General features: G+C 49.6%; 1 protein-coding gene across 6 annotated transcripts in view; it reads left to right on the forward strand.

The window, feature by feature from the left end:
• Positions 1–13,765, forward strand: part of BAZ2A (bromodomain adjacent to zinc finger domain 2A) — a 76,498-nt gene that overhangs the window by 7,123 nt on the left and 55,610 nt on the right. For 3 of the 6 annotated variants that reach the window (XM_053301544.1, XM_053301548.1, XM_053301549.1), the window contains exon 1: positions 11,628–11,834. The gene's annotated coding sequence lies outside the window, so the exon portion shown is untranslated. Of the gene's footprint in view, positions 1–4,277; positions 4,384–11,627; positions 11,835–11,879; positions 11,982–12,469; positions 12,661–13,765 lie in introns of those variants that run through there. The other 3 variants (XM_053301545.1, XM_053301547.1, XM_053301546.1) reach the window with 3 other exon arrangements.

Consider the following 13,765-nt stretch of genomic DNA (forward strand, 5'->3'; position numbering starts at 1 on the left):
TCCTTCCTTGCCTGCCTGCACCTTGCAGCAGTTCTGTGCCGTGCAGTGCGCACAGGCGATAATGGCCTCTGGGTTGGTTTGTTTATGTGTGCGAGTGGGTGGGTGTCTCTCTTCCACAGATTCTGAGAACTGAGCATGACACACTAAAGGGGGATGGGGAGTTTCCAAGCCGCTGAGAGAGCCAGTCGAGGCCTGTCCACCCTACCTCCCTTTAGCAGCCACCCCCCACCCCCGAAACAGCTTAGTGTTTTGTTTGTTTCTCTGTGTGCATGTCGGATGTGGTGGAAAGCATATGCCTGCAAGCCTGTTTATTCTCCACGAGGCTAAAGCTGGTCTCCCAGTCATCGCCTCAATCACCCCCCTTCCCCTCCTTTCCCCTTTCCTTCTCGGCTTGCCTGTGCCTGGATCTTTCTAGGGAGCTAGGAAAGAGATGGCACAGCAGCTGCTGCCTGTCTCTTGGAGAAGGGCATTTGGTTTGTCTGCAGAGCGAAGTTGGTGGCTGACTGCAGCGACGTGGGCGGCTGGCAAAGAGACGCTCCCTCCCCGGCAGAAAAACCCAGCGGATCTCTCCAGGAAGGAGCTCCTGGGTAGCTCAAACTCCAGGACTACACCCCCGAAATGCGAATTGTGTGATGCTGTGTATTCCTTTGACCCACTTCCTTTAATCCAGAGTGTCATCCAGCTGGACTTGCTTCAACCAGGGTTCAAAATCTGCCTTTAGCTTTAGCTTTGGGGGCAGCAGCTGTCTTGGGCCAATATCATACTAGGCTTGACCTTCCTGTTTGTAAAATGGACATCATAATTGCCTTTCCTCCCCCTTCACTGAGGAAAATGAATTGCATGAGAATTCCCTTTCTCAGCCCTAAGCTTTTGGAGTGGGGTGGGTTATAAGCCTTTTCTAGGCTTATTTATATGCAGGAACTGAGACAGATTGCAGGATCTGACAAGCCTCCCCCATGGGGTTTAATTGCAATTTTATTTTGTACCAAGAAGCCGCATAATCATACTTGGCACTTACATTGCCCTTTAAAGTTAAAAGCATTTCACATACATGATCTTGGTCATCCTGATAAGAACCCTTTAAGGTAGGTCTCTATTGTTATCCCCCTGCTGCCAGGGGTGTGGGTCTGTGACTGAGAGAACTGTGGCCTAAAGCGACCTAGGGAGAGCATTATGTGTTTGTTTATTTGTTTATATCCTGCTCTTCCTCCAGGGAGCCCAGAGCAGCGTACATGGCAATGTTTATCCTTACAACAACCCTGTGAGGTAGGTTAGGCTGAGAGAGAGAGAGAGAGAGTGCCTGACCCCAGCGAGCTTCATGGCTGAGTGAGGATTTGAATTCGAGTCTCTCCAGTCCTCGTCCAGCACTCTAACCTCTCTACTATGCTAGCTCTCTCTACCAGTCATGGCTGAAGTAAGATTGGGATAGGGGGTTCCTCCATTCACTGTCTCTTCTTAGACGTTGTGTTACAGCAGCAGGTGAAGGGGACTCTCTCTGGAAGAGGCCTCTAGAGGATTGCGTAAACCCCAAACGGAATCCTGGTCCGTGCTCTGGATCCTCGTGACCCCTAGATGCAGCCAGCTTTCCACACAGTCTCGGGTCAGCAGGGGACAGAGAAGGCCTTGCAGAGAGTACATAGAAACGTGCCAGCACTTCTGCTCACTTGGCAGCCGGAGGAAACTTGTCATGTCCTGTCTGGTAGCTAGGAATCTGGGGAAGTAAGGCTGCTCTCCCCACCCAGTCTTTCTCCTTTGCCGGAGTTTGTTTGTTTAGTCTTTTGACACTCTCAACAAGGTAGCTACTATTGGGCAAATGGATATGTGGGGCACTCCTGTCAAGGAGCTGATTAATTGGCAGGGCTCCTAAAGATCCGCAGAGATCTGCCGAGTTGCAAAAGCCCTTCCTTTCCAACTTGTCTATGGATACCTACAGTGTTTGGGGGGAGGGGGGAGGGAGGAGATCAGGGATCTGAGGATCAGCTGTCAAACCCAGGGTTCTGCACACATGTTGTATTCCTGAGGGCTGCTGCAGTTAACCTTCATAGATCATTGCAGGGGGTGAGGTCTGGTTCACACATGTATGTGCCATACTTGATCTCTCATAATTTGATGACGTACAATTGAGGATGTAAACTGACTACATGCAAGAGCCTTGTGTTCAAAGTGGTGAGATGGTATGTATCTATGTGATCTCTCTGAGCATGGCTGGCTGTGGCATTTTTTTAAAGCCAAGAAAGCACTGTGAACATGGCGAATGAGTTGCCTTGAGGTCATGAGCACAAGATGCCACAATTTGCCCAATGCAGTAAACCTTTTCCGTGTTTATGAAGAAGTTGCATGCAGAACCCTGGTTCATTTATATCTCCAGTTGCTCCCATAATGGAGATAAAGGCAGCATGGATTCCTAGGTGGTTTTCCATCCAGGCCTGACCAGACCTGTACATGCTTAGCTTCAGAACTGTAGCTCAGTGGTAGAGCATCTGGCTTTGCATGCAGAAGGGCCCAGGTTCAGTCCCTGGCTTTTTCAGATAGGTCTTAGAAAGACTCCTGCCTGAAATCTTCAAGAGCTGCTGCCAGTCAGTGTAGATAATACTGAGCTAGATGGACCAAGGGACTGACTTGGTGTAAGGCAGCCTCCTATGTTCCTATGTGTCTTCAGATCATTCCCAGGGATAGTGATGATGGCAAATGCTTTGTTGATCACAGCATGCCACACAGGAAGGGTGCAGACAGAAGGAAACTTTGAGGAACAACTCCTCAAAAATATTTTGTGGGGGGAGAGCAAAGACACTTTTGTGGGGGACATATGGGTTATTAGATTTGGTAGGGGTGAGTTAAACAAAAGAAGGGGGGATTCCTCAAATGCTTAGTAGAGAATCTGTCCTACAGACACAAAAAATAAATGGCTAGCCTTGATGAAAAGGACCTAGTAGTAGGTGTATAGCTATGTGGTGGAAACTGCAGTAGTTTTTGGATAGCAAGAAGTTCAGTACACAAGCCCATGGACCCTTGTTATGATCCCCACAGAAGAAATGCTGATGCCCAAATCTGGGACTTCCAGAAAGGAGAGTTCACTCAGCAGTTTGAGGCCTGGTCTACACAGGTTTAATCCCTCTTCTGGCACTAATTCCCTGTTTAGATTTTGATCCAATCTTGCAGGGTCTCTTGTTGTCCCCCTAACTCATCTCCTTCACTCCTTCCCCTCCCCTTTGTCCTATTTATTCCATGGGCTGGGTTTAATGTGGGCCGCATGCGATGCACAGTTGGCTCATAGGATGATCCACACCAGCATAGCCAGTGGCACACTTGCTGCCTTGGGGTCCGCATGATTTCCATCAGCATTATGTCATGCCTCACTCACAGTTTTCAAGACGCAAAGAAGCTTGAGCCCTTCCTTTAACTCCCTGCCCTCTTGAAATGACAAGTGAAGACACAACCTTGGCCTGTGAACTCTCCGCACTGGAGCCATGTGAGTACAGTATTCTGCACTGCTGCACAGGAAGGTGTGTGGGGTATCAGATATTTTTGTGGCAGGGTACTGCAGAGAAATTTGCATAGCAGAGGAGTTTAGGATTTGGGGGTGCAGATGATAGGAAATTGGAGTGGAAAACTGAGCCACACAGAGCAAAGAAACGGAGTCCTGTGTTCATTCTCCCATGTTTTATTTTTGATTAGTGCAGTTATATCCTGCCCGCCCTTCAAGGAGCTTAGGCAATATGTATACACTTTCCCCACAATATCCTGACAACAGCCTTGTATAGTAGGGTGGGCCAAGGGCAGAGTTCTCGCTCTAATTTTTTTTCCCCATCTGTGTGTGGAATGAGTTTTGTTCTGGGCAGCAGTATCAAGGCAGTGTGTGCGCACGTGCATTCGGAGTGGGGCCTTCCTGACTCAACCTGAGCGGGATCTAAAATTAACTGAGCAGGCCTCAGAAAATGTGTCAGTGTGCGCACATGCACACGCCTTAGAGGGAACAGTGGCCAAGAGGTGTAACTTATTCAAGGTCACCACATTAGCTTAATGGCTGAACAGGGATCTGAACCCAGCCCCAACCTATATCTGCCACACTACACTGGCTCTTACACGTCTTATCTCAGTAGTCTTTACAACAACCCTCTAAGGTTAAGCCATAATGATCCCAGTATGACATATGGAATGCTGTGGCTTGGGCAATTTGGATCATGTTATTCACTCACTTACTCTTCCCTTCTAGGGACGATCACCCTGCAGGCAGATCTCTCAATCTAACAAAAAGGTCAAATATTCTTCTTCTACAGATGCATCTATATGGTCAGGACAGTGGTCGATACACAAGCATCTAATCTCCATCCAACACTTTTGGTGACGGATCTAAGGATGTGACAGGCCCATTCAATTGGGAAAGTAAGTCCTGTTTCTACTGTCTTTTTGACCCACAGCATAGACAGGTGTTTCACGGGTGTGGGGCGGAGAGCCCTGGGGTTGCCTGCTTCTGTTTTGTTTCATGTGTCTGCCTCCCAGCCAGCCAGCCAGCCTATCGTATCGGTCCCATCCCCCACCCCATGTTAGAGCATGCATGAAGATTCCTGCAACTCTCTCCATAACCTACTTTTTTTTGCCTGCAGCAAATCAGGCGAGCCTCTCTTCCTCCACTCATTGGGTTAAAGGGATCTGAGTGCTTGCTGCTCTTACTTAATGGGTCTGTCTGGTGCATCCAAGCACTGCCTGCAGGGAGTCTGGTTCAGGAGAGGCTGGGCAGGCTGGGATTACCCGCAAGTGGCGCGTGGCTGCAGGCTGGAAGATGAGTGGCCATGTTTTCACTGCTAGGCTATAATCTCTGGGTTTTCACTCTTTGGGTGGCAATATCTGTGCAGATGGAGAGGAAGTATTCAGATGCTGGTATCACTTAGGCTTGCATTCTTAAAAAGGTTGGAAGGCTACAAGGTCACCATTTACAAGGTCACCAGGGAGTTATTCGCACTTGGCTTCGGGGCAAACATTGAGCGAAGCCACTTCGAAGTACACTCGTAGCACTGAGGGAAGTAGCCCCTCCCCTCTGCCCTCGATTTTGTTTTGAAACCAGTCCACATGGCATGCTCCGTGTTTTCCTTCTAGCCAATGGGGGAGAGAGAGAGCTCCTGCAGAGATAGAGCTGCATTTCTGAAGAGAGCATGCCTCTTATAATGCTAATGATTGTCAGCAGAAATCAAGGCAGAAGGACGAGGAAACGTTTGTGTGCTAGCCACCAACTGGGTAGGACAGTGTAGGTCATGCTTTTCCTTCACCCAGATTGCAGCTACTAGCGCATGATAACTTTCCTGTCCTCCGGCCTTGATTTTTGCCAGGACATGATTGGTTCTCGGGAGTGCACATGGGGCTTGGGGCCTGGATGCTCCTCCAACACAGCTTTTGGTCATGTGAACTGGCTTACTGTTGTGTTTTTAAACAAATCAAGCATTGCACCTTAGACAAAAAGTTACAGTTAACATTTAAAAAACCATTGGGAGTTAGGATGTTGATTATGATGTGATGTGGGTTGCCTCCTTAGACTGCAGACCTCAGGGTGTTTAGCCAGTGTTAGCCGGAGGTTGTGGTGCTTCTCTGGGCTTTCTGGCAGCTTTTTACTGGTGCACTGTGATCCCGACATCTCCTTGAGCTTTACAAATATAGGATCGGCAACTATACTTGTGTGAAGAGGGGACAGGATAACTAAAGAGAAACCCTTTGATGGCATAGTTGTTCTTCCTGCACCCTAACCCAGGAAATGCATGGCTCTGTCTCCCTTGGCCAGCATGTTCTTTGACTAATCCTTGGCACCAGTCTGTGGAGAGAGACCCAGCATCTTGGCCTATCGTGATATGACGGGATTCTTTCAGCCTTGAATGGAGAGGGTAGCTTGAAGGGGAGCATTCATAGGGAGAGTCTGCTCTCCTGTCATCAAAGCTTGCAAACAGCTTGGAGGACTATAACCTTGGCACCTTCCAATAAGCTTCAGAAGCGACTGTGAGCATGTAATGAGAGGGAACATGCAATGCTGCTTTGACACGCAGTGCTGCTTTGCTGCATCCTCCTCCTTTGCTCCTTGTGAGGCCTTGATGCGAGAGTGAGGCCATGCCGTCAATCTGTGCCTCAGTTTCTCCATCTGTAGAGCACAGCAAAGCCCTTAACAATGATTAATTAATGAGTGGCTTTCAGTGTGTGAGGTGGGAGGCTGAGCAGAGGGTAGATAACAATGATGAGTTGTTTTGCTGTGTCTGGCTGACTCAGCCGGCTGGATTCAGCACAGAATGGAGCTAATTGGGAACTGAGGGAGGTTTGTTCTGTCTCCTTCTTATTTTAAGTCTCTGGTATCTATGGCCTTGCACCCTATAGATTCTGGATTTCTCTGCTGCCCTTTCTGGGCAGGCTGTGTGGGCACATGCCTGCATATTTCTATCCTCTACTGGTGGTGGTGGTGGTGGTGTGTGTATGTGTGTGTGTGTTCCTCCTGTGTCCTCCAGCCGCCCCTCTGATTACTGCCCCCACCCTCTGGCTCAGTTTCTTCTGCAGCCACAAGAGATGTGTTTTGTGGGCACTTTTGGGTTCTGCCTCTGCATCTCAGAAAAGGAGGGGCTGACAGGCTGTGGCAGCTCCAGTCTTCTGGTACCACAAGCAGCTGGAAGGCTGAAGTCAGCAGCAGTATCCTTATTGGAGAGTTGCAGCTTTTTAAGGCTCAACGTACATGTCCTTCTATTGTGTGGGCTTGTCAGAAGCTATTCAAAGTATCCCAGCCCTGAAAGATTTGTTAGCCTGCCCGCCCCCACTCTGGACTGTGGATTGTGTTAATCCTAGGGCTATACAGATCAGAGGGCCACACAGTGAACCAACCATCCACAAAATTTGGATTGGAGCTCTCACGTCTCTAGCAACTTGGCACTCAGTAGGGGGAGTTTAGCGCCATCATTTGCTTTATTAAACAAGGGAAGCTGCAAAGGTGAAAGTCCAGATGGTTGGAGGACTAGGGGCGGGAAAGAAATGTTCCATCTTTCTTTTGCACATGGTTGGCAACTGATCTTTTGTAGCATGATGAAGTTCCACACTTTTGCCATATAACTTTTCACATCTTCAATTTCATAAGTATATTTTCAGTATAACATGCTTGTTTGGGGTAATTGACAGAGGATAGAGCTGCAGGAAAATATGTCACAGGTTGTCTTGCGCTGATGAGAGAGGAGGATATGGCAGAAGGGCTGTAGCTTGGTGGCAGAGCTCAGGCTTTGTAGGTGGAAGGTGAGTTCCAGATTCGATTCCTGTCAGGCATCATGTCAGGTGAGCTGGGTGTGGAAAGGCTGTGATGAGTTGCCAGTCAGAATAGATGACATTGAGCTAGACAGACCAATCGTATGATTCTATAGAAAGCAGCTTCATATTTTGATATCATTATTTTCAGAAATAAAATGTTATCCCTCTCTCATAATTCTAAACTCATGGTTACCCAATGAAACTGATGGGCAGCAGTTTCAAGACAAAAGTAAGTACTTCTTTACCCAATACATAAATGAATATATGGAATTTGTTGCCCCCTGATGTGATTAGTTTTTGTTTAAAGGGAATGAGACAAAGTTTTAGTTTAAAGGGAATTAGACAAATGCATAAAGGCTAGGTCTACACATAGCTACTAGCCATGAAGGACCCTCCACCTTCAGAGGCAGTATTATGCCTCTGATATTAATTACTGAGGGACAAACGGAGAAGGACGGGGCTGTTGCCTTCATGACTTGCTTGTAGATTTCTGGAAAGCCTCTGGCCATCCATTCTTGGAAACAGGAGGCTGAACTAGATGAACCCTTGGTCTGATCCAGCCAGGCTCTTATGTTCTTACTGCATGGTAGATGTACAGGTAGTATGATCTAGTGGCTAGAGCACAGCATGCTTTACTGAGTGCAGCTCATTTCAGGGGTGGTGCAAGGTATTGTGGTGTCTGAGGTGAGGCATCAAATGTTGCCTTGCCACACAAACTTAATGGGGCTAGCCCCCTTTCAGAACTGACCCTTGCAAGTTTGAAAGTGGCATGGGGCGGGGGGGGGGAGAGGGAAAGTTGTCAGCCTTGTGCTTCTTACAAGCTTTGCAAGGGGTGTGAGGAAATGTGCTCCTTGCAAAGCTTGCAAGGGTCGGCCAGTCCCAAAGAGGTGCTCCAGGAGCAGCAGCAGAGGGGGCATTTTGCTACCCTGCTGGCACTCTAGTGACCCACCACCTGAGGTAAGCATCTCATCTCGTCTCATGAAAGGACCGCCGCCAGTTCCATTGATACCTTTGTATGCAGAATGTGGTGTCTGTGGCTGAGGCCATTAGGATCCAGAATGAGCAGAGGCTGTTAGGATCCAGAATGCTTTGATATATTTTTCTTCTATTTGCCAAGAACAAAGAAGTGGAATGGTACTTGGAGCCATGCCCTGTTGCCTAATCTCATGCCAGCAGCGTGGGAGGTGGAGGAGAGGGAAACAGAGCCATCACCTCATTCACTTTTGGTAAAAATGCTGTGAGAGAAATAAACTCTGCAGGGGTTTCTGAAGGAAATCCCATGCCTGTGTGGGTTGGTGGGGGGAGAAGAGGACTTTTTATGGGAGGCAGGAGCATGAGCTATTTTTGTGGCATCTAGAGAGGGCCTAATTGGGCAGCAAACAATACTGCATGGTGTACAGGCCAAAGAGTTAATATTACCCATGACTGAACCACCACCAGCTGCCCAATTCTTCCCCATAATCTTATGTTATTTTGTGGAGCCATGCTGGAGCTCCAGAGACTGTTGCCCTAGCAACTACATCCTCACCCCTCTGACAACAACTCTATGCCATGATACTGGCTCCCTCCCTCAGCTCTTTTGTACACCCCCCCCCCCACATGTGCTTTGGGTGACCTGTCACTACAATACCACCTGGCAAATCCTCTGACCATTCCTTTCATGCAAATTTGTGCTCTTCCATATTGACCCAAGAAAGAGGCCTTTTGGCAGCTAGTTCCCCTTGGTCACACTGACCTCCAGCTGCTTCTCTACCCTCTCCAGTGAGAGGCCCCTCTCCTGTCAGAGTAGTACTCACTTTGATATTCATTACCGACCATCTTTCCCCCGCTAATGAGACATTTTTCTGCAGTGATGGTGGTGAGCAATGTTCACCGTAACAGAAATTATCAGATGTTATTGACTGCAACTTCCAGCAAGCCCAGCCAAAGTGACATTTGGCTAGGGATGATGGGAGTTGTAGTCAACAGCATCTGGAAATCCTTGTTACAGGGAACACTGGTGGTGAGGATTAATCCGTCCTGTGAGATAGGTTAGGCTGAGAGGGACTGGTCCAGTCACCCAGTGAGTTTCATTGCTGAACGGGGATTTGAACTTGGGTCTCCCTGGTCCTATTCTGACACTCTAACCAGGCTAATCAAATTAAGCCTGCATAAAAACTCCTGCATGCCATCTTAAGGCCATTACAAACAGTAGACCTTGAGGTTCTTTCATTATGCTGAAATTGTTATCCTCTGCCCCCATACTTTTTATTTATTTATTCAGCTCAAAGAAGATTTCTGGGGAACTTGAAAGCTTGCTGACTGACTACTGTGTGATACTTAGTTGATCCCAATAAAGATATTATCCTGCTTTGGAATTCCCCCCTCCCCTCTATGATTTACGTTCACTTAGAGTGAGCTTCATGGTTGGGCATGGATTTGAATCCAGGTCTAAAGTCCAACACTCTACAACCAGATGACTTTGTTTGAGGGACACAAAAGCTCCCTGCCTTGTTTGGTCTACGATGGCTCAGTCACACATGCAAATCAACAGTTGATGCTGTGGTTTTCACAAAGCAATGAGCATACAAATAGGAACTGCAAGCAGATATAAGCTCTGAGCAAGTGCAGAGTGTCCTTTTCTAAACATCGAGTCACTCCTATTCCCATGCTAGGAGGAAGGCTAAGGCTTCAAAGGGTGCAGAATGTGACCACTAGCCAGGCTAGAAGCGACTCCTTGTTTGTTTGGTTCAGTAATATATAGTAAAGTAAAGTGTGCTGTCGAGTTGGTGTCGACTCTTGGCGCTCAGAGCCCTGTGGTTGTCTTTGGTAGAATACAGGAGGGGTTTACCATTGCCTCCTCCCGTGCAGTATGAGATGATGCCTTTCAGCATCTTCCTAGATTGCTGTTGCCTGATATAGGTGTTTCTCATAGCCTTGGAAACATACCAGCGGGGATTCAAACTGGCAAACTCTGGCTTGACTGTCAAGCCATTTCCCCGCTGTAACCCACCCTTTATAGGAGATATGGCGCTAGCTCAGTGGTAGAGCACTTGCTTTGTATGCAGAAGATACCAGGTTCAGTCTTTGCTATCCAGAACATAAGAACAGCCCTGCTGGATCAGGCCCAAGGCCCACCCATGTCCAAGTAGGATGGCAGAAGGCCCCCCGTCTTCTGGAAACCCTGGAGAGTCAGCATAGACAATACTGAGCTAGATGTAATGTTCTTCATTGCAAAGCCTGGGGGAAAGTGGCAGTTCCCATCAATCCTAACTGTGGCTCCCTGACCAGTCATTTGTTAGATATTTGCAATGTTTTGTTTGAAGCTGAAAACTCCACACAACCCCCCTGGCACTGCGTAAAGGCAACTATTCACACCACAGTGCTGCTAGGGTGGTTGTGCATAGTTTTGGACTGGGAATGTAGTTTTTTGCAGAACTGTGGTGCTCACAAAGCAGAGAACATGCAATGAGCTCTTTGGGGAAAGTGCTATGCAGGACAACATTCTCAGTGCTCTGTGCGCACATTCCAAGGTGATGCTGGGGCACGACAGGGCTGTTTGGGGGGGAAATGTAACATTGTGCAATGATCAGCACAATGGAAAATGGCTCTCCCATGGAAGGCTTTTTTTTTTTTTGCCAAAGTGGCCTCCTGCTTCAAAAATAGTGAGGATCACCAAGCTAGATGATCTCAGTAATGGTCTGACTCCATGTGCTCATAAATTCCCAGGATTGGAGGGCACTTCTTCACTTGTGTTTTTGCTTGTTGTAGAGTAGTAAACTGTTCACCAGGAACAACTAGTTTTGGAAGCAAAGGGTTAGCAAAGAACTAGTCTGGGAGAGCAAAGGGGTAGGGGGATGGGGATTTCGTTATACATTAAATACTTAAAGAGGGGCACTCGCTACCCCTTGGAGTCATTCTTGCCTGACCCCACCTCTCCCAGGATCATCCTCCTCCTCTTCGCGCTGGCTGGGGCAGCTTCGCGGTGCTCTTCTTGGGGAGGTGCAGGGAGAGATTCTGGAGGGCTCCATCCGCCCCCTTCCCATTCCTTCCCCAAAGGTGGCTGGAGAGAGGTGGGGCATGGGTGGGCGAGCGCCCCCCGCCCCACAAGTGGCTTCCCGACCCCGACACCCCCCCTCCCACGTTTCAGAAATCGACGAGTAGGTGGGAGACACACAGCTTGCCCACCCATAGATGGGCTCTCCGCCGCCCCGCTTCTTCCCTGCTGCTGCTGCCGCCGCCGCCGCCGCCGCCACTGACTGTCCTCTCTCCTCAGAAGACTGCCGCCTCTGGGTCTCCCTTGGGACCGAAGTCGCAAGGGCGCTAGGACCCGGCGGCGTCTGCCGTCGACATTCGCCCCGGCGCTTGCTCGCTCGCTCGTTGGCTGGCTTCCTGGCCAGAGACGACGACGACGACGACGACAGTGGCGGCGGCGGCGGCGGCGGCGGCCCTGCCTGGTGGTGCGGCTTCCGTCTACTCCTCCTCCACCCGCGGCCGGAGCCCCCGCGGCCTTGGCCATGGTGCGCCACGGGGCCCGACCTCCCCCTCCCCCTCCCCGGGCCATGTGAGGGGCCGGCTGCTGACACCTCCCACAGGTGAGAGAGGGGCATGGGGGGCGGGGGGGGGCTGGAGGAGGAGGAGGAGGAGGCGGCGGCGGCCCCCGATCCCCCCCGGGAGAGGGAAGAAGCTGCGGGAAGGTGGCCCGCCGCGGAGGGCGCCGGCCCGACGGAGTCCCCCTGGGGGTGAGACAGAGGGGCTCGTGGCTGGGATCGGAAGGAGGCTGTCCCCAAACCGGCGGGGGAGGGGAAGGAGTGGGACCCCCCTCGCGTGGAAGGGGGTGCATCCGGCGCCCCCCTCCTCCCCCTCAATACCTTGGGACACGGGGGGCAGAGGGCCTGGCAGGGCTATGGCCGGGGGGCGGGAGGAGGAGCTGCCGCCGCCGCCACCACCGGGCTTTCCTCTCTCTCTCTCTCTGTCTCTCTCGGGCATGCCAGGCCCTGTGCCGGAGTGGGGAAGGAGAGAGGAAGGGCACCCCTTTGACAGGGTGAAACTTGACTCATCCCCCCGCCCGGCTCGGCTCCGCTCCCCGTTGGAGAACAATCCAGGCCTCCTGAGAGGGCAAAGTGGGGTGGGGGGGGGTAAATGGCTGAGGGAGAGAGAGAGAGAGAGGGGACTGCTGGGAATTAAAGGAATGAAGGGCGTGGGGAAGGCCTGCTCTTGGAGTTCGGATTGTGTTTCTGGAGAAAGAGGGCATAACATCATGCGGATATTTATTAGCATGTGATGTGGGGGTGGGGGGCTGAGGTGTTCTTTCTTGGCTGTTGGTAGGCTAGGATCGGGCCTAGAAACTGGCTTCTCATTGGGGATCCCCTTGTGATGATGCAGCTTGCGGAGAGCATGTCTTGGAGCCGGATGCAGCAGGTGAAAAGCAACACACAGGAGTCGCGGCGTCTATGTTCACACATATACGCCGCAGTTTAAAAAAAAAGGGTGGTGTTTGAAAAAGCCGATTTTGTTGGGTATATGAGAAAGAACCGAGGGATTCTGCTTTCTAGTGAAGACTTATATATGCTTCCTTTTCTAGTAGTAGATTGATGAGTTAGAGCTGCCAGGTTTGCCATTGTTCTGGTCTGCATAGTTGGTAGGGAAGGTAATGTCTGCTCCTCTCCATATATGGGTCCTATCCATATATGGGTTTAGTGTATATATCATATATACGCGTTAAAATGGTGTGGGATGATTTCTGATGGCAATCTCTTGTGTGTGTGTAAAATTCAAAGACAAAGTTCTTTATCCTTGTGGCAGGAGGGAGGCTAAGAGTGTGGTTTGGGCAGATGATGGCTAGGGCTCAGAGTATGATTTGTGGAGTTGGGGTGTGATCATAGGGAATCCCCAGTGACTGACTTTGAGGTGGGTGAGAACTCTAAGCTCCTCTTCCCCTAAGCTCCTCCTCCCCTGCCTAAAACCTTCTTACAAAGCACTGTCTTCCTCTGCTACCTCCCCTATCCTTACAGGAAGTGGGTGGGAAATGACAGCTGTGTTTGTTGCATTTTGAAATGTCCTTAATCAGATTTGGTTTCAGTTTCTGGCGTTCCCCAAGCTCCTTGGCTAGATTAGCTCTTTTCCCCAGCAGCCAATTGGCACAAGACACTGTAACTTGGGGATCATTGCTATCTTAAAAAAAACAAAAAAGCACCCAAAACGTGTGTGTGTATGTGTGTGTGTGTGTGTGTGTATATATATATGTATATGTATATATATATATGAAGGAACCCTCCTAACCTAGTCTTCAGGTGTGACTCTTTATCTTTTGGATTTGCAAGTATACACTCTTGCAGGTATTTATCTTCTCCTATTGATATTTGCATGTCTACCTTGGATTAAGTGAGGATAATTGTGTTCTGTTGCCTGTGTTGTATGAACAACCATTTCCCCTAGGACTTCCTATCTTGGAGTTTCTCCTGCAGATGTAGGCTTGCATGGATTCCGCCCTGAGCCATTTTGGAAGGGCGGTATACAAATTAAT

The sequence above is a fragment of the Hemicordylus capensis genome, chromosome 2 (assembly GCF_027244095.1).
Source record: "Hemicordylus capensis ecotype Gifberg chromosome 2, rHemCap1.1.pri, whole genome shotgun sequence".
NCBI classification, from domain to species: domain Eukaryota; kingdom Metazoa; phylum Chordata; class Lepidosauria; order Squamata; family Cordylidae; genus Hemicordylus; species Hemicordylus capensis.